The following is a 25,902-nucleotide window of genomic DNA, read 5'->3' on the forward strand; positions in this document are numbered from 1 at the left end:
AACTGGATTATTTGTGATTTACAGTGCACTGGGGGATCATTTAACACCTTTAAATTGGGAACTAGATCAATACCTGTTAGGAAGATTAACCATTAGAGATAGTAATACAATCTTCAGGGGAGGTAGGAGAAAGAACTTGTTGTCCCCTAAAGTAGGTGGGTGCGAGGGAAGCCTGCATTAGAATAATCATAAATGGGCTTTGGGTAGAGTGGACTTGAATGGCCAAAATTGTGTTTTCTTGATGTGGATTTTTTTTTAAAGGAATTGAGTATTCCTCTTGACAATATTCAACTTGTACTTATTGAGATAAAATGAGTTTCTGATATAACTTCAGACAAAAGCAAAATACTGTGGATGCTGGAAATCTGAAATAAAAACAGAAAATGCTGGAAATACTCAGCAGGTCAGGCAGCATCTGCAGAGCGAGAAACAGAGTTAACGTTTCAGGTTGATGACCCTTCATCGGAACTGGAAAAAGTTAGAGATGTAACCGATTTTTAAGCAAGTGTTTGGGCAGAGAGAGGGGGGAATTGAGGAAAGAACAAAAGGGAAGGTCTCTGATAGGATGGAAGGCAGGAGAGATTAAGAGACAATACAGGGGTATTCAGTATTTAGGAAGGATCGACAAAAAAGAAAGGGAGGAGGGGTAGCATTGCTAGTAAAAAAGGGGATAAATGCAATTGAAAGGAAGGATATTAACTCAGTTAATACAGAATCTATATGGGTGGAGCTAAGAAATAGCGAGGGGCGAAAAACATTAATAGGAGTGGTATATAGGCCTCCAAATAGTAAAATAGAGGTTAGGGAGGGCATCACGAGGGAAATTAGAGAAGCGTGCAATAAGAGCACAGCTGTCATCATAGGTGACTTTAACTTACATATAGATTGGACTAGCCTAATCAGTAAAAATAATGAGGAGGAGGAATTCCTTGAGTGTTTAAGGGATGGTTATCTGGATCAATATGTCGAGGAACCAACTCGGGAACAGGCTATATTGGACTGGGTACTGTGCAATGAGAAGGGACTAATCAGTAATCTTGTTGTACGGGGACCCTTGGGTCAGAGCGATCATAACATGATCGATTTCTCACTCGAAATGGAGAGCGAAGAAATTGACTCAGAGACTAAGGTCCTGAATTTAAACAAGGGGAATTATGATGCCATGAGACGGGAACTGAGTAGGTCTGATTGGACAACGTTCCTGGGAGGACTGGAGGTAGATAAACAATGGCAAACATTTAAAGATAGAATGACAAAATTGCAAAAATTGTTTATACCAATCTGGCATAAAAGGAAATCTAAAAAGGTGACTCAACCGTGGATAACAGGGGAAATTAGAGACAGCATAAAATCCAAAGATAGGGCGTATAAAATAGCCAAAAAAAGCGCCAGAGCGGAAGATTGGGAACAGTTTAAGATAGAGCAAAGGAGGGCAAAGGGCATAATCAAGAGGGGCAAAATAGCTTACGAAAACAAGCTGGCGGAAAATATAAAAACTAACTCCAAAAGCTTTTATAAGTATATCAAAAGGAAAAGACTGGTGAAAACCAAAGTTGGTCCATTGCAGTCAGATACGGGGGAATATATAATGGGAAATAAGGAAATGGCAGATCAACTAAATGCATACTTTGGGTCAGTCTTTACGAAGGAAGACACAAAAAACCTCCCTGGGATATCGGGAAAAATAGGGACATTGGCAAAGGAGGAACTGACGCAAATCAATATCTCTAAGGATATGGTGTTAAGGAAGCTAAAGGGATTGAAGGTGGACAAATCCCCAGGGCCTGATAACATGCATCCTAGGGTACTGAAGGAGGTGGCCCTAGAGATAGCGGATGCACTAAGGATGATTTTTCAGAATTCATTAGACTCGGGAACAGTGCCCATGGATTGGAGGGTAGCTAACGTTACCCCACTATTCAAAAAGGGGGGTAGGGAAAAAGCAGGTAATTACAGACCTGTAAGCCTTACATCAGTTGTGGGCAAAATGCTGGAGTCCATCATTAAGGATGAAATAGCGGAGCACTTAGCAAATGGGGACAGGATAGGACAGAGTCAACATGGATTTACAAAGGGTAAATCGTGCTTGACTAATCTATTGGAATTTTTTGAGGGAGTAACTGGTAGAATAGATGGGGGAGAGCCAGTAGATGTAGTGTACCTGGACTTCCAAAAGGCCTTCGATAAGGTCCCACATAAAAGATTAGCATGGAAAATTGAGGCTCATGGGATAAAGGGGAAAGTATTGGCGTGGATAGGGAACTGGCTGTCAGATAGAAAACAGAGAGTTGGAATAAACGGCTCATTTTCTGAATGGCAGGCAGTAACAAGTGGGGTACCACAGGGATCTGTCCTGGGCCCCCAGCTGTTCACAATTTACATTAATGACCTGGATCAGGGAGTCGGATGCAGCATTTCCAAATTTGCAGACGACACTAAACTAGGAGGGGGGGTGGGCTCAGAGGAAGAGACCAGGAAGCTCCAGAGCGATTTGGACAGACTGGGCGATTGGGCGGATAAATGGCAGATGCACTATAATGTGGACAAGTGCGAAGTTATCCACCTTGGGTGCAGGAACGGGAGGGCAAATTATTATTTAAATGGCAATAGATTGGGAGAGGGGGAAGTACAGAGAGACCTGGGTGTTCTTGTACACCAGTCACTGAAGGCGAGCATGCAGGTGCAACAGGCGGTCAAGAAGGCAAACGGTATGCTGGCCTTCATAGCAAAAGGGTTAGAATACAGGAACAGGGATACCTTGCTGCAGCTGTACAGGGCACTGGTGAGACCACACCTCGAGTACTGTGTACAGTTTTGGTCGCCTCATCTGAGGAAGGATGTTCTTGCCATGGAGGGGGTGCAGCGGCGATTCACCAGGCTGATACCAGGAATGGCGGGAATGACCTATGAGGAGAGACTATGTAGTTTAGGGATGTACACACTGGAGTTTAGAAGATTGAGAGGGGACCTCATAGAAGTGTATAAAATTCTGACAGGTCTAGACAGACTGGATGCAGAAGGAATGTTTCCCTTGGCGGGTGAGAACAGAACTAGAGGACATAATTTAAGGATAAGGGCTAAACCATTTAGGACAGAGATGAGGGGGAATTTCTTCACTCAGAGAGTGGTGAACCTGTGGAACTCATTGCCACAGAGGGCAGTGTACGCCAGCTCATTAAATATATTTAAGAGGGAATTAGATATATTTCTACGGGCAAAAGGGGTTAAGGGTTACGGAGAGAAGGCGGGGACGGGATACTGAATTAAAGGATCAGCCATGATCTCATCGAATGGCGGAGCAGGCACGAAGGGCCGAATGGCCTACTCCTGCTCCTATCTTCTATGTATCTATGTATACAAAAGGAGATGGTAATGGGACAAGTTACGAAACAAACGATGACTCTAGATGATGTGTAAATGGCAGAATGATTGACAGCTGCCATGTGAGAGAAGAAAAAAAAAATGATGGGGGCAGAGGTTATGGTCTGAAATTGTTGAACTCTGTTGAGTCCAACATGATATAACTTCAGTATCATTTTGTAACAGAAGTGTCAATTTCATGGGTCAGGGCTGATCATCTCACATTTTTGTAGTGGATGGTTTGCTGTGGGTCATGACAGTTGTGCAATATTTGAGTTGGTTTTGTAAAATGATGTGGGCAGTTCATTCATGGAAGTTGTATATTTTATGCTTTATGAAAAGAACATGTCAATCCTGTGTTTCTTTATTTTTTCCCCTTTTAGTTTGCAATCTGAACTTGGTTTTTATGCATGCCTGTCTTTCCTTCAATTTTTTCGCCCCATTAAATTTTTTTTTCATAGACTGAAATTTCCATAGCATTGGTTTCATGGATGGATGTGTACACTTTGGTTATTGACAAACTGGAAGTGAGCCCTTGACCAAATTCTGGCATTATTCCCCATAATTTTTAGTAACTTTCTTTATTTTTTTTAAAAAGGTCATCTTTTATATTGGCTCCCAGTCCTACTTGGGGAACTGCCTAATTTGTATTGTAGAATAGTTTTTATAGTAACCAGATTCACTTTAAAAAGAGTTGTTTTGAAATTGTAAATGGCAACTAATTCTGAGATCCAAGCACCTTCCCTAATCTGCGCAGTTCACCAATAGTAAAATACCCTGCCAGCCTGAGTAAAGTGGAAGTGTAGCCCTTCCTCCTCCCCTCTTTTTTGATGATTGCATAGCTGCTCACATAAGACAATAATCATAACGGTAATCTGTACTATATATTGATAAAGAATCAATTGTGTTGTGACACTCCTGGTCACAGTTTCTTTCCAGAGTACATCTTCACCTTGTTTTGGAAATTGGCGAAGTGGTATTTCTGGTTTGTGTTCTCCAGAGATTTTTCAAACCCTCTGATCCACAACAAAGTTTGTAAACCTGCCCATTTTTTTTTACTTATATAAAATGGCATTGCAGCCTCCAAAGCATTGCATTTGGTTCATTGCACAAGTAAAGATTTAAAATATTACTGAATCGACCTAAAATATTTCATTTTGGGAGTTTCTGGTATGTTATTGGGACATTTATGAAACTCTAGTTGCCTCAATATCTGCCAACATCTTGGACAGCTCGTTTGTGAAAGAGCCTGTTGCTTGCAAATTAATAAACCAGCCCCCTCAAAAATGATATGAAATGCTGTGGTCCATAACCGGGCCAGTGGTACAGCAGCTGACTGATGTGCCTCAGCTATAAACTATCACCCCACAGCACTTGCTGCTTGGAATTTGGTTTGCCCTTAAATCTAACAGTTCATTCCTGAGATGTGAAGGAAGTGCCATTCTTTTGGTTGACAAGTGTTTTCAAGTGTTTGTCATTGAAATAAAAAACAGGCTTTATATGATTCAAAATGTGATTTGACCAAATATGCTTGCAGAACTTTGTTGCAGATTTTGCCTTGCTGGATGCAATATTTTAAGCCAAAACATTTGATATCTAGATTATCAAACCCATACATCATCACAAACTGAATATTACACCTGTTATGCCTACAAACAAAACATGTATGTTAAATCAGAAAAGAATAGAGAGCAAACAGCAGTGCAGTACAGCTGCTTCCATTGAAGAGAACTGAGCGTGAGTTCAAATCTTGCACAGTAGAGAATAATCATGTGTTCCACAGGCTCTGCTGAACATGGCTCTTAAAAAGGGCACTTATGATTTTGACTGACAATTGACCTAATGTGTGGGGACTAAAAATAAAGACTGCGGTGCCAAAAATAATAATTAAGTTGTTGCGTTTGCATGTTTTGCTATTTCAGCTTTTCATTTTTTAATATGATAAGCTATTTGACAAAACTGAAGAAAGCATTTTGAAAGTCAAAATTTACTTCAGAATTGACTCTGTGGCAAAAGGCCACTTGGACATGCATGGACTAATAAAGGAGAGCTAGCATGGATTTGTTTAAGGGCAAATTTTGTTTGACTAACTTAATTGAGTTCTTTGAGGTAACACAGAGGGCAGTGCAGTTGATGTGCATATGGACTTTCAAAAGATATGCAGTGGAGTTCCCCAAGGTTCAGTACTAGGACCACTGCTGTTTTTGATACACATTAATAACTTGGACTTGGGGGTACAGGGCACAATTTTGTAATTTGCAGATGACATGAAACTTGGAAGTGTAGTAAACAGTGAGGAAGATAGTAATAGACTTCAAGAGGATATAGACAGGCTGGTGGAATGGGCGGGCACATGGCAATGAAATTCAATGCTGAAAAGTGTGAAGTGATACATTTTGGTAGAAAAAAATTAGGAGAGACAATACAAGCTAAATAGGACAATTTTAAAGGGGGGGTGCAAGAACTGAGAGATCTGCGGGTGTTTGTGCACAAATCTTTGAAGGTGACAGGACAGGTTAACAAAGTAATATAGTGATAAAGCATATGGGCTCCTGAGCTTTATAAATAGAGGCATAGAGTGCAAAAGCCAAGAAGTTATGCAAAACCTATATAAAACACTAGATCGGCCCCAGCTGCAGTATTGTGTCCAATTCTGGGCACCACACTTTAGGAAGGACATGAAGGCTTTGGAGAGGGTACAGAAGAGATTTACTCAAATGGTTCCAGGGATGAGAGATTACAGTTGTCTGGATAGACTGGAGAAGCTGGGGTTGTTCTCCTTAGAGTAGAGAAGGTTGAGAGGAGATTTGATAAGAGGTGTTTAAAATCATAACCGGTTTAGATAGAGTAAATAAAGAGAAACTGTTTCCAATGGCTGAAGGGTCAATAACCAGAGGGCACAGATTTAAGGTGATTGGCAAAAGAACCAGAGGTGACATGAGGAAAAACATTTTTACACAGAGTGGTTAGGATTTGGAATGCAGTGCCTGATAGGGTGGTGGAAACAAATTCAGTAGTAGCTTTCAAAAAGGAATTGGATAAATACTTGAAGGAGAAAAACATTGCAGGGATATGGGGAAAGAGCGGGGGGCATGGGACTAATTGGCTTGCTCTTCGAGAGAGAGAGAAAGCTGGCACAGACTCGATGGGCCGAATGGCCTCCTTCAGTGCTGTAATATTCTATGATTCTAAAAGGCATTTGGCGATGGTCATAATTTGACAGTTTGTCATTTTGTTAAGTTACAGCTATTTCTTTACAAAGATATATTGGTTTGACAGAGACCTATGACAAAGGGTGGAGAGAATAAAATCAAATTTTGAGACTTTACCTGGAGGAGGTGGTTCTTTGATTCTTAGAAAATCTGCAACAAAATTTGTTTTATTAGTTTTATGAATTTCTGTTTTGAGTCTTGTTTCAGTGGATTAGTGGCACAGTAATCTGGATTCAGCTTTCAATCCATGTGGGCACATTCTGCCTTGTTTATACTTCTGGATGGCTTTATGCATGAGCAATGTGTACATGCCACTTTGCAGAATATTCAAATGTGAACTAGGGGTGGCATAAGTGCAAGAGGAATTGTCTGCTGGGAAGCTGTGTAGTGGCAGCAAATGGAGCTATTGCATTGGTCTTGGTGAGACTTCCCTTGGTCTGGTTTATATCTGTATATATATGTAGATTGGCTGATCTTTATTGTAGCAAGATTCCTCATGCGAATAATCTAATTTGGTTGCCACTTTTAATATGGTTTTACATGAATCTATACTACCACGTTAACTTCATAGTCATTCTACAGTTCTATACTTTTATTCTAATCTTAACCCATAAAAGCCTTTATTTCTGAGTGCTCAGACAATACAATCACAGCAAAGATAACTTTTAATTTTGAGAGGGATTTCATCCGATCCCCATCTAACAGCAAGTGGGATCCATTTGTGACCCAATGTATACAATTTCTACCTGCAACAAACTTTAAAAGGGCAAGGATGTCGACACTTTGGAGAAGGTTGCAGAGGAGGTTTACTAGAATGATATCGGGGATGAGGGACTTCCGTTATGTGGGGAGACTAGAGAAGCTGGGATATGGGGAAATTTAATAGAAGTGTTCAAAATTATGAAGGCTTTTGATGAGTTAGTCATGATCTTCCAAAACTACTACAGGTAGACTATCCTTTATCTGAACTTCCAAAAACCGAAAACCTCTAAAAACCGAAAGTTTTTTCGTTCAGCGTAAGTCGTGCGCACGACATGACCAGAGTGGCGCAGGGCAGAGGGTCATAGAGTTCCCTCCTGGGTAGGAGATTGCAGGCCGAGCCGGGCAGTGTGAAGGAGGTACCGGGAGAGTGAACCCAACAATACAGCGGCCAGTCTGATAGCTGCAGCGGCCCGTCCGATATTCTTTTCTCACCCGACCCGACACGACCCGCGGCCTGTCCGATATTCTTTTCTCTCTTTCCCCTCCCCCCCCCCCCACACCCGACCCGTCCGATATTCTTTTCGCCCGACCCGAACCGCGGCCCGTCCGATATTCTTTTCTCCCCCCCGACCCCTGACCCCGACCTGAACTGCGGCCCGTCCAATATTTCCCCCCCCCCCCCCCCCCCCCCCACCCCCGACCTGATTTGCAGGCCAGCTTAGTAGGAGTCAGCCGATATCCGGCTTTCCAGAGAAGCAGGAAGGGGAATGAGACACGGAACAGTCGCAAGAGGTAGCCTGAACTTTTACAATTTATATTAAATACATATTTCCCAGTCTTATAATAATACCTTCTGAAATCCGAAAAATTCCGAAAACCGAAACTCCGCTGGTCCCAAGGCTTTCGGATAAGGGATAGTGTACCTGTATAATGGATTGCCCAAAACTGTTTACCGTACTCTTAACTGTGGTCTTGTAAAAATTCAGTATTACCTCCTTGACTTTGTAGTCTATGCTTCTAGATACAAAGCACAAATTCTGTTTGCCTTTTTATATGGCCAGTTCTACTTGCACTGGTACCTTTTTTAATGACCTGTGTATCTTCACACTGAAAGTCCCTCTGCTGCTTTACTCCATTTAAAATCTCTAGCATTTATGGAGCCATTCCTTTCTCTCATCTTGCTTCCAAAACATATTGCTTCACATTTTTCTACATTCAACTATATCTGACCATCCTATGAGCATATCTACATCCTCCCTTAGCCTTTTCCGATCTTTGTCACAAATTGCAATACTCCCCATTTTGGTGCCATCGGCTAAATTCCTAAGTCCAGATCATTTATAAGTACGTATTTAGTAAATAAGAGCATCATGAACACTAACTCCTGTTAAACACCACTCAACCACACTTTGCCATTCTAAGGAGCTTACTTTTACCCCTAGCATTTGCTCTTTGCACACCAACTGTCTCTCTATCCATGTGACCACATTCCTCTTAATTCCATGTGCCATTATCTTGGCCTTCAATTTCTTACTTGGTACCTTATCAAATTTTGATCCTTTGTCTATCCTTTGTTATTTCTTCTAAGAATTCTATAAGGTTGGTCAAGCATGATGTGCCTTTTAAAATTCTATGCTGACCTGCCCTGATTAGCTTATGTTTCTTCAAGTATTTCGTAATTGCATCCCATATTATAGACTCTAGTAATTTACTAACAATGGAAGTAAGACCAACTGCTCCAAGCCTTTGTTACCTTAAGACTTGTCTATTCCAATGCTCTCCTGGCCGGCCTTCCACCTTGCATCCTCTGTAAACTTGAGCTTATCCAAAACTCTGCTGCCTGTATCCTAACACTCAGCAAGTCCTGTTCACCCATCACCCCTGTGCTCGCTAACCTACATTAACTTCTGAACCGGCAACGCCTCGATTTTAAAATTCTCATCCTTGTTTTCAAATCCCTCCATGGCCTCTCCCCTTCCTATCTCTGTAACCTCCTACAAGCTTCAGAGATCTCTGCTTCTCCAATTCTGGCCTCTTGCACACCCCTGATTTTCTTCACTCCACCATTGGTGGCTATGCCTACAGCTGCCTAGGCCCTAAGCTCTGAAATTCTCTCCCTAAACCCCTCTGCTGCGCGCTCTCCTCCTTTTCAAATGTCCCTTTTAAAACCTACCTCTTTGACCAAGCTTTTGTTCACCTATCCTAATATCTCCTCCTGTGGCTCGTGTCAAATTTTGTTCACGCTCCTGTGAAGCCTCTTGGGACGTTTTAATACATTAAAGGTGCTATATAAATGCAAGTTGTTATGTACACCTGTCTTCCCTTCAGTTTCCCCCCCCCCCCCCCCCAATAATTTCCCCAACAATATTGCTATTGCTCTATTCTGTGGCTTGCCATGTCTTCTATTTTGAAGTGCAATTTAATTTTGTGACCCTCTAGTCATCTAGCACAATGTTACTTTCCACAGAATTTTGGAATCTTCTTCTTAGGCAGTCCCTCGGAACCGAGGATGACTTGCTTCCACATTAAAAATGAGTTTGCAGGTGACTGAGTCCAATGTGGGACCTACAGTCTCTGTCACAGGTTGAAGGGGCGGTTGGGTGGGGTGCTTGGGTTGACGTGCGCTTGGCTTCCGCTTTCTCCCGGCGAACAGACTCGAGGTGTTCGGCGCCTTCCCGAATGCTTCTCCACTTTGTGCGGTCTTGGGCCAGGGATTCCCAGGTGTCAGTGGGGATGTTACACTTTTTCAAGGAGGCTTTGAGGGTGTCCTTGAAGCGTTTCCTCTGCCCACCTGGGGCTCTCTTGCCGTGTCGGAGCTCCGAATAGAGTGCTTGTTTTGGGAGTCTCGTATCGGGCATGCGGACAATGTGACCCATCCATCGGAGCTGATTGAGCGTGGTCAAAGCTTCGATGCTGGGGATGTTGGCCTGAGCAAGAACACTGACGTTGGTGCGCCTATCCTGCCAATGGATTTGCAGGATCTTGCGGAAGCAGCGTTGGTGGTACCTCTCCAGTGCTTTGAGGTGCCTGCTGTACATGGTCCATGTTTCTGAGGCATACAGCAGGGCAGGTATCACTGCTGCCCTGTAGACCATGAGCTTAGTGCCGGGTTTGAAGTCCTGGTCTTCAAACACACTCTTCCTCAGGCGACCGAAGGCTGCACTGGCACACTGAAGGCGGTGTTTATAGTGTGAGCCTCCACTATTTCTTCCCTAGCTTCTCAGGACCCTCTGATCTGAACAGTCAAGTCTCGGTGACTTTCTACCTTAATAACTTGGTTTGGTACCATCTCTCTGAAGAATAGCCTCCACTAACCATTCTACATCCAACTCTGGTGGGCCTGTAATTTTAATATCTACCTCCTCTGTGAAAACCAAGGCAAAGTTCTTAGGACTAGAAATTCATGTGGTTTGTGCCACAAGATGGCGCTAAAATGCCAGCTGATGCCGGCTCCAGCGCCGCACGCCATATGGACATCTGAGCTCCCAACTTCATTATAGCAACTTACTTTAACGCAGTGCAGAACAACGACCGGGAGAGCTGGCGTCTACCAGCAGGCTGCAGCAGCGATATTTAAAGGTACCATCCCCAGCCAGCTGCAACTGGCATGGTTCTGCAGTTTCGGTGCCTTTTTACTACTTCCTGCAATTGAAACAGCTCTTTTTTTAGTTATTTCAAAGTTTTTTTGGTGTCCGGGATTGTTGATTCAAGTGCAAAAGTCACTCATTATTTGTTAAAGGCTTCTGCTCACAACACTTCCTAATAGTCATGGGGGCTACAGGATTACTTCACGAGGAGGAACAGGAGGGAGGGCAGAGCCAGAAAGACAATCGGCCTTCTGGACGGGATGTCCATGACTGGCTCATCAGACTCCGCGATTGGTATGAATAAAACCCCAGATCCCCATAGCTTACCACATCCCCATCATATAATCTCTGTCTCATGACGTATCACAGCGTCCTCCTGGGCAAAAAGGTGACATGAGAGAGACCACAAAATATTCCAAACATACTTTAATAAATTTATCTATAGACATATCGCACATATGACTTGCATTTTAAGAACTAATGACCCTTGTGCCTGCCATAGTTGAATAGGTGTCATTGTGTGCAAGGTGTGAGATATGGGTGTGAGTGTTGCTAGATAGAGATTGTTGGTGGGTGAGTACTGGGGGTGTGGTGCATTGAGCAGTGTGTGAAGCTTGTGGTACAGATGGTGGTATGTAGCATTTGTTGAAGCTTTCACTCACCCTGACCACCCGTGTGACGTCGTTAAACTTCTTCCTGCACTGGGTGTGGGTCCTGGGGACCACAGTGCCGCCCGGCAGACTTGTGGCGTGGGTCTCCTGCCAGTTGGCGGGTACAGGACCACCCACCTTCTCTCCACCGCTAAAACCAATGCCTATAAAAGCTTCATCCGAAAACCTCCCTGGGGTGGCGATCTGCTATCAGGATTTGTAAATAAGTGTTCTTCCTTCTTATGATTGTTGAGGCAGCTGCACACCCAACAATGCTGAGAATGAGGTACTGTAGCATCAATGAACCTCCCCTTTAAGTAGTGAAAAAAGCCTGTGGCAATCATTACTTGAATTTAGACTGCACCCGATATTGGTCCATCTTTTCAGTGTAACGCCAATGAGCTTGGGTTTTTAGATGAGAATCATGACTACAGTCATTTTAATGAGGAGTGAGGACGGATTTTGCATGCAGTCTAGACGATTTTCACCTGGCGCTACTTAACCATTTTTAGTCTAAACACTGCCCATTTCTTGGCTAAAACGAATTTCTAGGCCTTCGTCTTTCTAATCTCTCTTTGTAGCTTCCCTACATTCGCCCTGGCTCTCTCATTTATTATCTATTCTGTAAGCATTAATTGATTTTTTTATTTTCAAATTGATCTAATCTCCCTACTTGTCCATGGAATTGAAATCTTCAATGTACTCCTTTTTCCTTACTGCAGTAATTGTACATTTTGCACCTGTTTAAATATTTTTGTTGCCGATCCCCAGTTCTAGTTGCCAGTTTTTCCCTTCCATTTAATCTCAGCACATTCTTTTTCATCTATTTTTCTCCAGTTAAGTACTGTTTGTCCTCAAGTTATTTTTCATTTTATAATGAAAAGTTAATATTGTGGTCACTGCTTCCCAAATGCTTTTTAAGTCACCCATTTGCTCTGCTTTATTACCCAGAACTAGGTCAAGTAGTTCTTCCCTGATGGAGTAGCAACATATTGATTGAGAAAGCAGTCCTGCATGCACTACAAAAAACCCTCTTTCACCATAAACATTTCCTTATTCCAGTCTATTTTGGATAATTAAAATCTTTAATTGGTCTACAAATTTCATTCATTTATTTCTTTCCATTGGTCTAGGATATATTCCCACTAGAGTGATTGATCCCTTTCTGTTCCTCAGTGTGGTCATTGGAATTTCACCCTTTGAGCTGTCTCGGCCTAATGGTAGCTGTTAACTTCTTGCATTAAATCTAGTGAAATTGCCCAATAATAACAGATGTTGGGTTAAAAAAAAACTACCATATACTGCACTTTTTTTAAACAAAAAAAAATTCCAATGCCGTTCTCATTTTCAGTATGTACAACTAACAATGGATGATCCCAGTTTGAATCATATTTAATGAATACTTTTTAACTGGGAAAGTCAAGTTTAATCCAAAAGCACATCCCATGTGTGTGTGCATTATTTTGGGAACTGAGGCATAGGATTGAATTTTAATATCTTAGTATACTGGTAGATTTAATTAACTGCATCTGAATTATGGTTACTTTAGTTTAAATGTAAATGATGACTTAATTCCAACCTATAATCTGTTCAGTCAGTCAGCTATAGTGATTTATTGTTCACTTTCTCTTAATTTTATTTGGAGTGAATGCATTTTTGTGTTTGGACGATGAGTAATCGAGTTTCCCCGAAAGATGCTTTTATATTGTACTTGTGCCACTGTTCCCCAAGCACGTGAATAGAATTGGAAACTGGTCTCCCAGTCTTGGGGAGTCCTGGTAGTTTTACATTTGGCATTCGGCCAGCTGCACGAGACTTGTGTTTTGCAAACCCAGTAGCAGTAGCTTGGATCTCGTGCAGGTTAGAAGTACCTGAAGTGACCGTGCCATACAATTTTTCAAATTTGAAGTTGATCCATTCAGCAATGCCTAAAGTTGGTACAAGATTTTATTTTATTTTAAAGTAACGTTCACCTGTGCCACCTTTGCGGAACTGTACTATCATGGCAGGGTTTCAAGTTCAATCTGTAACATGGATCAGGACAGCTGTTGAAAAAATAGTAATTTATGTTGAGTAGAAATGAGATTTGAGTTTAAAATGATGTACGGGTGCTGTATAGGGTCAGAAATGGTTGTTTTTTTGTAATGAGTTTGATTTTTCCCTATAAAAGTATTCCAAGGCGCTGTCCTACCTGCAACTGAGAAGAAGGACAATCAGCTCCCTGGCCTCTGTCAGTACCAGATTTCAGCTGGCTGTTCGGCTGGGGTGCACATGCCAGAAGCCCAATTAGCTTTAATCTTTCTCTTTCCCACTCTCTTTCATCACCTCACCACACCTCCTATCCTGCCTTCACATTACAGCAATGCAGTTAAGGTTGGAATGTCTGGAGCGGGTTCTCACTTATGCTGACTTTTGCTAACTGTCACATGTCTGACCACATAACATTGGTCACAAATTCATTGTATCTCATCATTTGCTTTGCTTCTTTCCTGTCAGCGGCAGCCTGAAAGTTTGCATTGAGATGGTCCATCCATTGATTCCTACCTCTAACAGTAACATTAATGTTCTTTGGCACAGTGAATTAAGTAGCTGAAGACTTTATGCCCCTCCTAGACAGGCTAACAAAGTGGTCTTGTTGTCACTAACCTGTATTGAACTTTTCTCAACCATTAGAGCAGGCATTAAAATAGGCAGTCACTAAATGTAAAATAAACAAATGTATGAAAGTTTTCACAAGCATAATTAATAAATCTAGATTGTGTTGTAGAAATTACTGAGAATCCTTCTGCCAGTGGGAACAGTTTCTCTCTCTACTCTGTCTAGTCCCCTCATGATTTTTAAAACCTCTATTGAATCTCCTCTCGACCTTCTCTGCTCGAAGGAGAACAACCCCAGCTTCTCCAGTCTATTGTAACTGAAGTCTCTCATCCCTTCAACTTAGAATACCTGAAGTTATCCCACAGATAAATTGCTTTTACACTGGTGCTGTTTTAGTTTAGATTTGTGAACCAGCTCCCAGGTTTATACAACTAAATCCATCTCCCTTATCCCAGAAGTCGAATTACAGACCCATGGGGTAAAACTCTCAATGTGAACAAAAACAGCGACAAAGTGGCTGTAGATGATTCCAGACACATTGCACAAAAATCGTTTGTCCACGCTTTTGTCATTGAACAAGGGAGCTGGTTTTATCAATGTAAATGCTGGTGCACAGATACCACCTCCCCCCCCCCCCCCCCCCCCCCCCGGCAACATCATCAAAATACATGGCAGTGAGTTCGACATGTTTGCTGATGACACCCAGTCCTACCACTCAACCAGCTCTCTCGACCCTTCCAGTGCTTCTATGCTTTCAGCCTGCATGTCTGACATCCAGTCCTGGATGAGTCACAATTTTCTACAGTTAAGCATTGGGAAGACTGAAGCCATTGCCACCCCCGTAAACTCAATTCCCATGCCACTGAATCCTTGCCCCTCTGCGGCCACTGTCTCAAACTGGACCAAACTGTTTACAACCTCGATGTCCTGTTCGACTCTTAAGCTGAGCTTCTGACTCTCATATCCTCTCCATCACAAAGTCCCTACTTTCAGCTCCGTAACATCGCCCATCACCGCGCCTGCCTCAGCCCATCTACTGTTAAACCCTCATCCATGATTTTTGTCACCTCCTGACTTGTCTATTCCAGTGCTCTCCTGGCCAGCCTTCCATCTTCCATAAACTTTAGCTCATCCAAAGCTCTGCTGCCCATATCCTAACCCATCCCACGTCCTGCTCACCCCTGGGCTGGCTGCTGGTCTCCCAACCACCTCTAATTTAAAATTCTCATCCTCATGTTCAAATCTATTGATGGCTTCAGGCCTCGCCCTCCTTATCTCAGTAACCTCCTCCAACCTTATAACGCTGCATTTTCCAACTCTGGCCTCTTGCGCACCTCCCACTCCCTTCGCCCCACCATTGGTGGCTGTGTTTTCAGTCGTCTAAGTTTTGGAATTCCATTTTTAAACCTCTCCACCTCTCTTTCTCTCCTCCTTTTAAAATCTACGTCTTTGGCCAAGTGTTTGGTCACCCCTCCTAATATCTCATTTGGCTCAGTTTCAATTTTTCTGATTACGCTTGTGAAATGTTTTGTGAAATTTTCCTACGTTAAATGCACGAAAATGCAAGTTGTTGTTGATTCGAACTACAAAATTGCTTTTGTTGTGGTTATAGATATTTATAGGTATATAGTTCTGTTTATTCGAATGCTGGAGGGTTGTATCCCTCTATTTATACCTAATTGGCTTTGTGATGTCCTGGAGTTGTGATTATATAAATGCAAGTTCTTTCTATTTCCTCCTCATTTTTCAATGGATTCTCAGAAACAGACTTCATTTTAGCTTCCCCAGATTAAGCTCCGACTATAATCCTGTCAACAGGAACGTACCTAGTAGGAAAATCTGATTGGATAAAGTAATATACAATTTTATTTATATACCTTTTCTACCTACCATTCCAGTCTTGCTGAACAATTTACATTTCTCAAAATAATGCACAGATCAGACTCCTGTGGAAACTTTGTCATCCTAATATTTTTCACATTTTTTAAATTACCAAACTTTTTTTTAATATGGAAATATTTCATTTTCAAAACACAGATGGAATTGGTTTGTTTGACCTTCACTCTTGCTCCGTTTCTCTGCGAATTTTCCTGTTTGTTCCTGGACCCTCATTTATCTTGCTTTTTGTGTGATTTTTATTTTTTGTCTTTGCCCCTCTCTTTTGGTGTATGTTCCATTTTATGGTGGTTAGATGCAGATGGGGTGTTCTTTAACTGGTTGTTTTACAGAATTTGGTCAGTTGCAATTTTCTCATGCAAATCAGAAGCTGACACATCAAGCTTACAAGGGCAAGAGAACAAGCATTTGTTGCCAGGTACAGAAGCTAGATCTGTTGAAGTGGGGGATGGGTGGGGTACAGGCGATTAGGCTCCTCAGGGTCCTAGTGTTTGAAATGTTTTTTATTCAATTTGTAGGCATTTGTAGCCATTCACAGGCTGGTGAACGTAGAATATTTCCAACAAGTAATATTTAAATGCCTCAAACTATTTTAAATCCTTGCTGCAGATGTTCAAATAATATTGTTTACCAACTTAAATTGTATTTCTTGTACATTAAAATGTCAAGACTGTACAAAAACTATTGACTTTATATTTAGTATTTCTGTAGTTCAGATTGTGGGTGAACAAAGTCTATGCATTAGATTTACATTACTAAACTGACATCCTTATCCTAATGGCAGAATATAGAACCACAAACATGGGGGAAATAACCCCCCCTTTCCCTCGAGTGGTTGGAATAACCCCCCCTTTCCCTCGAGTGGTTGGAATAATCCCCCCCCCCCCCCCCCCTTTCCCTCGAGTGGTGGGGGGATTAACGCCCCCTTTGCCTCGCGGTGGGGGGATTAACGCCCCCTTTGCCTCGCGGTGGGGGGATTAACGCCCACTTTGCCTCGCGGTGGGAGGATTGGCGCCCCCTTTGCCTCGGTGTGGGGGATTGGCGCCCCCTTTGCCTCGCGGTGGGGGGATTGGCGCCCCCTTTGCCTCACGGTGGGAGGATTGGCGCCCCCTTTGCCTCGCGGTGGGGGGGTTGGCACCCCCTTTGCCTCGGGGTGGGGGGGGGGTTGGTGCCCCCTTTGCCTCGCGGTGGGGGGGTTGGCGCCCCCCCTTTGCCTCGGGGTGGGGGGATTGGCGCCCCCTTTGCCTCGCGGTGGGGGGGTTGGCACCCCTTTTGCCTCGGGGTGGGGGCGGGTTGGTGCCCCCTTTGCCTCGGGGTGGGGGGGGTTGGCGCCCCCTTTGCCTCGGGGTGGGGGGGGTTGGCGCCCCCTTTGCCTCGGGGTGGGGGGGGTTGGCGCCCCCTTTGCCTCGCGGTGGGGGGGTTGGCGCCCCCTTTGCTTCGCGGTGGGGGGGTTGGCGCCGCGGGGGGTTGGGGCCGCATTGCCTTGGGGTGGGGGGGTTGGTGTCCCATTTGCCTCGGGGTGGGGGGGTTGGCGCCCCCTTTGCCTCGGGGTGGGGGGGGGAGATTGGTGCCCCCTTTGCCTCGCAGTGGGGGGTTGGCATTCCCTTTGCCTCGTGGTGTGAGGGTTGGCGCCCCCTTTGCCTCGCGGTGGGGGGGTTGGTGCCCCCTTTGCCCCGTATAATAGCGTGTTGGAGCATGACACCAGTTCTACTGAGGTGTTTGGCTTACGTTGTGTTAACCATATATTGTTGCTGACACCTAGTGCTGCTGTCTAAAGTGCTTTCTTTAGTATCTGTGCAAACTTCTTTTAATTGTATCAGTGACATCAGATTTTAGATGCAAGGCTGCATATTCAAAAATTCTTCCAGTAGTTGTGTTAGCTGGGAATATGTTTCTTGGAGGATAAGTCTGGAATTTGGGTCAGAACTTTGACCGAGGATAGTCTTTGACTATAAATAAAATTTGAAATAAAATGTACGTTCTATAGTAGTAGTTGATTTACATTGATGCCAATGTTCAACCTGTCAGTTACCTGACTCTTGGCTTAATTACCATCTCATCCTAGTGTTCAAGAGTTTTATTTGCCTCTTGTCTGCTTTAGTTTTTGTAATTTTTTAATAATTAGCTCTCCCTTATCTGTACATGATCGATTTTCATTCTATTTGTTCACACTTGGGTCCTGCATAGGATGAATTCTTGTTTTTTTCTAGTGAGCTGTGTTTGCACATAGTGTATGTGAAGCAATTGATCTTTTTATAAACTCTTTCTTAGAATGGGAGGCGATTATTCACAAACACATTTATTTAAAGGATCTACCTTTTGCAATTCAAGCCACTGCTGGAAATGCACCAAATTCCCAGGGGTGTATTTTTTTAGGGCCGTATTGCTGCTCAGCTGTATTCTATTTCTTGCTAGATACTTGTCTTGTATGGTACTGTCACAGATGCTTTATAAAAGTTTAAATTAAAGAGAAAATTTAGATTTCCAAAAGGCCTTCGATAAGGTATCACATAATAGACGAATGGATATGGGCAGAGCTTGCAGAGTCGAGGGACACGTAGCAGAATGGATAGCTAGCTGGCTGCAAGTCAGAAAACCGAGTAGGAGGTAAAGTCTAGTTATTCAGAGTGGCAGAAGGTGGGAAGTGGTGTTCCACAAGGATCAGTGTTGGGACCACTGTTATTCACAATTTATATTAATGATTCAGACTTTGGAATTAAAACCACAATTTCTGAATTTGTGGCTGACACCAAATTGTCAGGTGGGGGGGGGGATAGGATAGTCAGTACTGAGGAGGACTGCAACAAATTACAAGAAGGCATTAATAAACTTGCAGAATGGACATATAATTAGCATCTAATTTCAACATAGATAAGTGAGAGGTGTTATGTTTTGGTAAGAAAAATAAGGAGGTCATATCTTACTTGAAAAATAAGAATTTAAATGGGGCAGAGGAGCAAAGGGATCTGGGACTACAAATCACTAAAAGTAGCGACGCAGGTTAATAATGTCATAAAAAAGCAAACCAAGCACTAGGGTTTATTTCTAGAGGGATAGAATTGAAAAGTAGGGAAGTTATGCTAAACCTGTATTGAATCTTGGTTAGACCACACTTCGAGTACTCTGTACAGTTCTGGTCGCCATATTATAAAGAGGATATAGAGGCACTGGAGAGGGTGCAGAGAAGATTTACAAGGATGATGCCAGGACTGCAAAGTTTTACCAATCACGTAAGGATGAACAGGCTGGGTCTCTCTTTCTCTTGAAAAAAGAAGGCTGAGGGGTGACCTAATAGAGGTCTTTAAAATTGTGAAAGGTTTTGATTAAGACCACAGTGTTTCCACTTGTGGAGGAAGAGCAGAACTAGAGGCCCATTAATATAAGTTTGTCATCAAGAAATCAAATGGTGAATTCAGAAGAAACTTCTTTACTCAGAGTGGTGAGAATGTCAAACTCACTACCACAGGGAGTAGTTGAGGCGAATAGTATAGATGCATTTAAGGGGAGGCTAGATAAGCACATGAGGGACAAGGGAATGGAGGGTTATGCTGATAGTTAGATGAGGAAAGATGGGAGGAGGCTCGAGTGGAGTTTCAACGCTGGCATGGACTGGTTGGGCCGAATGGCTTGTTTCTGTGCTGTATATTCTATGTAAATCTATGTCAAAAGAAACCTTGTTTAAGCTGGAATGTATACAGATCCTTTATTTAAGGTAGAACAGTAAAATCTCTTCTGTTCTAACTTTTCAGTAGTTTTACTGGTGTCTTTTAGTTGTATTTGCACTGAGTAAAAGTAATATGAATGTTGGAATGCTAATTGGAAAGCAAATGACTCAAAGCTCAAATGACAGTGTCTGTGTTAAGGCATAGAGAATCATATTGGATTGCTTGAAATGATGAACCTTCTCTTCCAAACCATAACTGCAAAAGTATCTCTAAACAAGACTGCCTTCGTACATCAGCTCCAGTGCAGGGGAATGGCTAACTTCTACCTGGATATGTTCTACATCCACACCTTTTTCACTTAAGGGCTCCTCCCTCAAGACATCTACAAATACTCCGAGGAAAAGGATTTGAGGAAGCATGTGCCAATGTGATATCTTTCCCTGAACAATATGCTGAAAATTTGCAGAGCACACTTACATGACTGATTTGATTCCCTGAACAAAATTGTCATTGACTTGGTGGAGTCAATTACTGGAGCCTGTTGAGGTCCAAAGGTTTGCTTAATGGCACAACAACAACAAAAGGCATCTATATACAGGAAACTCTCTTATCTGGCACCGACCGGACCGGCGTGCTGCCGGTTGATCAAAAAGTCTGGATTACAGAGAGGTATACTTATTGAGGTACGAGAGCTCCCTACACGGCCACAGATCCAGGCGTCCCTGTTGCATGGCAACAGATGCAAGAACCCCGGTTACACGGCCACAGATCCAGGAACCCCGGTTACACGGCCACTAATATGAAGTAAAACTTAACTGAACCTACTCCTGAATTTTGCCGGTTAAGAGAGATTTCCGGTTATTTAGGTGCCGGTAAAAAGAGTTTCCTGTAGCACCTTTAACGTAGTAAAACATCCGAAGCAATGTTCCGTCTAATTTTGTTTGGCACCGTGTGGCCCCTTCAAAATACCATGCATGTGCGGTTTTTATATTGAAAAGCCGGCTGCACGGCATCCTTGGAGCGCCGCGCAGCTTACAGGGAACATTGATCCCAAAACGCTTCATGAGACGATATACAAATTTTGACACCCAGCCACATGAGATATTAGGGCAGATGATAAAAGCATGGTCAAAGATTACAACCATTACCATCAAGCCAGGGGACCAACCCTGGTTCAGTAAAGGAGTATAGAAGAGCATGCCAGGAGCAGCACCATGTGTACCTAAAAATGAGGTGCCATCTTGGGGAAGCTGCAACACAGGACTACATGCATGCTAAAAAGCAGAAGCAGCATGCTATAGACAGGATTAAGCGATCCCACAATCAACGGATCAGATCAAAGCTCTGCAATCCTACCACACTCGGTCGTGAATAGTTGTGGACTATTAAACAACTAACGGGAGGAGGCGGCTCCATGAATATCCCCATCCTCAAATGATGGTGGAGCCCAGCACGTAATTGCAAAAGAAAAGGCTGAAGCGTTTGCAACCATCTTCAGCCAGAAGTGCTGAGTGGATGATTCATATTGGCCTACTCCTGAGGTCAACACCATCACAGAAGCCAGCCTTCAGCCAATTCGATTCACTCCACGTGATATCAAGAAACGGGGCCCATAGCCTTTGGATACAGCAAAGGCTATGGGCCCCGACAACATCCCGGCTGTCGTACTGAAGACTTGTGGTCCAGAACTAGCCGTGCCTCTAACCAAGCTGTTCCAGTACAGCTACAACACTGGCATCTATCCGACAATGTGGAAAACTGCCCAGGTATGTCCTGTCTGTAAAAAGCAGGACAAATCCAACCCAGCCAATTACCGCCCCGTCAGTTTACTCTCAATTGTCAGCAAAGTGATGGAAGGTGTCATCGACAGTGCGATCAAATGGCACGTACTCACCAATAACCTGTTCACAGATGCCCAGTTTGGGTTCCGCCAAGACCACTCTGCTCCTGACCTCATTACAGCCTTGGTCCAAACATGGACAAAGGAGCTGAATTCCAGAAGTCAGGTGAGCGTGACTGCCCTTGACATCAAGGCAGCATTTGAGCAAGTGTGGCATCAAGGAGCCCCAGTAAAACTGAAGTCTATGGGAATCAGGGGGAAAACTCTCCACTGGCTGGAGTCATACCTAGCACAAAGGAAGATGGTTGTGGTGGTTGAAGGTCGATCATCACAGCCCCAGAACTTCGCTGCAGGAGTTCCTCGGCAGTGTCCTAGGCCCAACCATCTTCAGCTGCTTCATCAATGACCTTATCTCCAACATAAGGTCAGAAATGGGGATGTTTGCTGATGACTGTTCAGTGCCATTCACAACTCAGATAATGAAGCAGTCCATGTCTGCATGCAACAAGACCTAGACAGCGTTCAGGCTTGGGCTGATGTGTGGCGCGAATGTTATCTGCCACTTAAGTGCCAGACAATGACTCTCCAACAAGCGAGAGTCTAACCACCTCTCCTTGACATTCAACGGTCTTGCCATCGCCGAATCCCCCACCATCAACATCCTGGGGGGTCACCATTGACCAGAAACTGAACTGGACCAGCCACACACATACTGTGGCAACAAGAGCAGGTCATAGACTAGGTATTCTGTGGCGAGTGTGTCACCTCCTGACTCCCCAAAGCCTTTCCACCATTTACAAAGCACAAGTAAGCAGTGTGATGGAATGCTCTCCACTTGCCTGGATGAGTGCTGCTCCAACAACACTCAAGAAGCTCAACACCATCCAGGACAAAGCAGCCCGCTTGATTGGCACCCCATCCACCACCTTAAACATTCACTCTCTCCACCACCGGCGTACCGTGGCTGCAGTGTGTACCATCTACAAGATGCACTGCAGCAACTCGCCAAGGCTTCTTCGGCAGCACCTCCCAAACCCGCGACCTCTTCCACCTAGAAGGACAAGGGCAGCAGGTGCATGGGAACACCACCACCTCCAAGTTACACACCATCCTGACTTCGAAGTATATTGCCAATCCTTCATTGTCGCTGGGTCAAAATCCTGCAACTCCCTTCCTAACAGCATTGTGGGAGTAACTTCACAGACTGCAGCGGTTCAAGAAGGCGGCTCACCACCACCTTCTCGAGGGCAATTAGGGATGGGCAATAAGTGCTGGCCTTGCCAGCGACGCCCACATCCCATACACGAATAAAAAAAACAGTAGGTTTTCAGGAGCATCTTAAAGGAGGAAAGAGAAGTAGAGGTGTAGGGAAGGAATTGCAGAGCTTCAGGCCTTGGAGGCTGAAGGCACAGCAGCAATGGTGGAGTGATATTTCAGATGAATACGTGGCTAGAGGAATGGTGCAAGGGAGAGGGATTCAAATTCCTGGGTCATTGGAACCGGTTCTGGGGGAAGTGGGACCAGTATAAACTGGACAGTTTGCACCTGGGCAGGACTGGGACCAATGTCCTAGGGGGAGTGTTTGCTAGTGCTGTTGGGGAGGGTTTAAACTAAAATGGCAGGGGGTTGGGGACCTGTGCAGGGAGACAGAGGAAAGGGAAGCAAGGATAGAAGCAAAAGACAGGAAGGAGAAAAGCAAAAGTGGCAGTCAGAAATCAAGGGTGTAAATCAAACATGGCCACAGTAAATAATAATTCTAAAAGGTCTAAGTGTTAAAAAAACAAGCCTGAAGGCTTTGTGTCTTAATGCGAGGAGCATTTGTAATAAGGTGGATGAATTAGCTGCGCAAATAGATGTAAACGGATATGATCTAATTGGGATTACGGAGACATGGCTCCAGGCTGACCAAGGCTGGGAATTTAACATCCAGAGGTATTCAATATTCGGGCAAGAAAGGCAAAAAGGGAAAGGCGGTAGGGTAGCATTGCTGGTTAAAGAGATTAACACAACAGTAAGGAAGGATATTAGCTCTGATGATGTGGAATCTGTATGGGTAGAGCTGAGAAATACCAAGGAGCAGAAAACGTTGGTGGGAGTTGTATACCGACCCCCAAACAGTAATGCTGAGGTTGGGGATGGAATTAATCGGGAAATTAGAGACACATGCAATAAGGGCACAGCAGTTATCATGGGTGACTTTAATCTACATATAGATTGGGCTAAACAAATTAGTAACAATACTGTGGAGGAGGAATTCCTGGAGTGTATACATGATAGTTTCCTGGACCAATATGTTGAGGAACCAACCAGAGATCAGGCCATCTTAGACTGGGTATTATGTAATGAGAGCGGATTAATTAGCAATCTTGTTCTGCGAGGCCCCTTGCAGCGGAGCGATCATAATATGATAGAATACTTCATTAAGATGGAGAGTGAAGTATTTGACTCAGACTAGGGTCCTGAATTTAAATAAAGGAAACTACGATGGTATGAGGCGCGAGCTGGCTTGGATGGATTGGGGAACGTTACTTAAAGGGTTGACGGTGGATAGGCAATGGCAAACATTTAAAGATCACATGGATGAACTACAGAATTTGTTCATCCCTGTTCGGCATAAAAATAAAACAAAAAAGGTGACTCGACCGTGGCTAACAAGGGAAATTAGGGATAGCATAAGACCCAAGGAGAGAACATATAAATTGGCCAGAAGAAGCAACAAACCTGAGGATTGCAGCAGTTTAGGATTCAGCAAAGGAGAACAAAGGGATTAATTAAGAGGGGGCAAATAAAGTATGAGAGTAACCTTTCAGGGAACATAAAAACTGACTGTAAAAGCTTCTACAGATATGTGAAGAGAAAAAGATTGGTGAAGTCAAGCGTAGGTCCCTTGCAGTCAGAATCAGGGGAATTTATAATGGGGAACAAAGAAATGGCAGACCAATTAAATACATACTTTGGTTCTGTCTTCACAAAGGAGGACACAAATAACCTCCCAGAGATGTCCGGGAACATAGGGTCTAATGAGAGGGAGGAACTGAATGAAATCAATATTTGTAGGGAAATGGTGTTAGGGAAATTGACGGGATTGAAGGCCGATAAATCCACAGGGCCTGATAATCTACATCCAAGGGTACTTAAGAAAGTGGCCCTAGAAATAGTAGATGCATTGCTGGTCATCTTCCCAAATTCTATAGACTCTGGAACAGTTCCCATGGATTGGAGGGTAGCTAATGTAACCCCACCATTCAAAAAAGGTGGTAGAGAGAAAACGGGGAATTACAGACCGGTAAGCCTGACATCGGTAGTGGGGAAAATGCTAGAGTCCATTATAAAAGATGTAATAGCAGAGCACTTGGAAAACAGTGACCGGATCGGACAAAGTCAACATGGATTTACAAAAGGTAAATCGTACTTGACTAATCTACTGGAATTTTTTGAGGATGTAACTGGTAGAATGGATAAGGGAGAACCAGTGGATGTGGTGTATTAAGGCTTTCGATAAGGTCCCGCATAAGAGATTAGCGTGTAAAGTTGAAGCGCATGGGATTCGGGGTATGGTACTGACTTGGATAGAGAACTGGTTGGCAGACAGGAAGCAAAGAGTTGGAATAAACAGGTCTTTCTCCGAGTGGCAGGCAGTGACTAGTGGGGTACCGCAGGGATCGGTGCTAGGACCCCAGCTATTCACTATATATTAATGATCTAGACGAGGAAACTAGATGTAATATCTCCAAGTTTGCAGATGACAAAGCTGGGTGGACATGTGTGCTGTGTGGAGGATGCCGAGAAACTCCAGTATGATTTGGACAGGTTGGGTGATTGGGCAGATGCAGTATAATGTGGATAAATGTGAGGTTATCCACTTTGGTGGCAGAAACAGGAAGGCAGATTATTATCTGAACGGCAGGAGATTGGGAGCAGGGGGAGTGCAACGAGACCTGGGTGTCCTTGTGCACCAGTCGCTGAAGGTAAGCATGCAGCTGCAGCAGGCGGTTAAGAAGGCAAATGGTATGTTGGCCTTCATAGCGAGAGGATTAGAATACAGGAGCAAGGATGTCTTGCTGCATTTGTACAGGGCCTTGGTGAGACCACACCTTGAGTATTGTGTGCAGTTTTGGTCGCCTTACCTGAGGAAGGATGTTGTTGCCATGGAGGGAGTGCAGCGAAGATTCACCAGACTGATACCTGGTGTGGCAGGAATGACTTATGAGGAGAGATTGTGTCGATTGGGCTTATATTCGCTGGAGTTTAGAAGAATGAGAGGGGATCTCATTGTGGTAAACCACGTTCACTATCGTATCACTGTTAGTAGTTAGCACTGTTCACCACTGTTCGTTATAACTGTATCACTGACCACTATTGTATCACGGTACGAGGTCGCCTCTTGCCACA

General features: G+C 43.7%; 1 protein-coding gene across 2 annotated transcripts in view; it reads left to right on the forward strand.

Annotated features, from left to right (window-relative positions):
• rcor1 (REST corepressor 1) overlaps positions 1-25,902 on the forward strand; it is a 191,052-nt gene that overhangs the window by 22,820 nt on the left and 142,330 nt on the right. The gene's annotated exons all lie outside the window — the stretch shown is intronic.

This window comes from Somniosus microcephalus, chromosome 12 (assembly GCF_052327205.1).
Source record: "Somniosus microcephalus isolate GS21.2 chromosome 12, FLI_Smic_1.0, whole genome shotgun sequence".
NCBI lineage: Eukaryota > Metazoa > Chordata > Chondrichthyes > Squaliformes > Somniosidae > Somniosus > Somniosus microcephalus.